Source organism: Penaeus monodon, chromosome 21, assembly GCF_015228065.2.
Source record: "Penaeus monodon isolate SGIC_2016 chromosome 21, NSTDA_Pmon_1, whole genome shotgun sequence".
Taxonomy (NCBI): Eukaryota; Metazoa; Arthropoda; class Malacostraca; order Decapoda; family Penaeidae; genus Penaeus; species Penaeus monodon.
Window position 1 is genome coordinate 362,752 of NC_051406.1, and position 221 is coordinate 362,972.

Here is a 221-nt window from a genome sequence, read left to right on the forward strand (position 1 = left end):
TGTCCCAACTCCTTCAGACAAGCTGTGTGTTGACTCTAACACGTCTAGTCTCCTCGCAGCTTTCCTTTGATCGCTATGACAACATCTCGCAGCACTTCAGCGGCTGTAGATATTGGGGAATCGGGAACTGCGGGATTCCGGGAAAGGCTTCCACTCCTCGAGATTTGGCGCGGACGGCTCGCCCTCTTCGGTGGTTCACTCTGGCTTCTAGCTCTTTCACT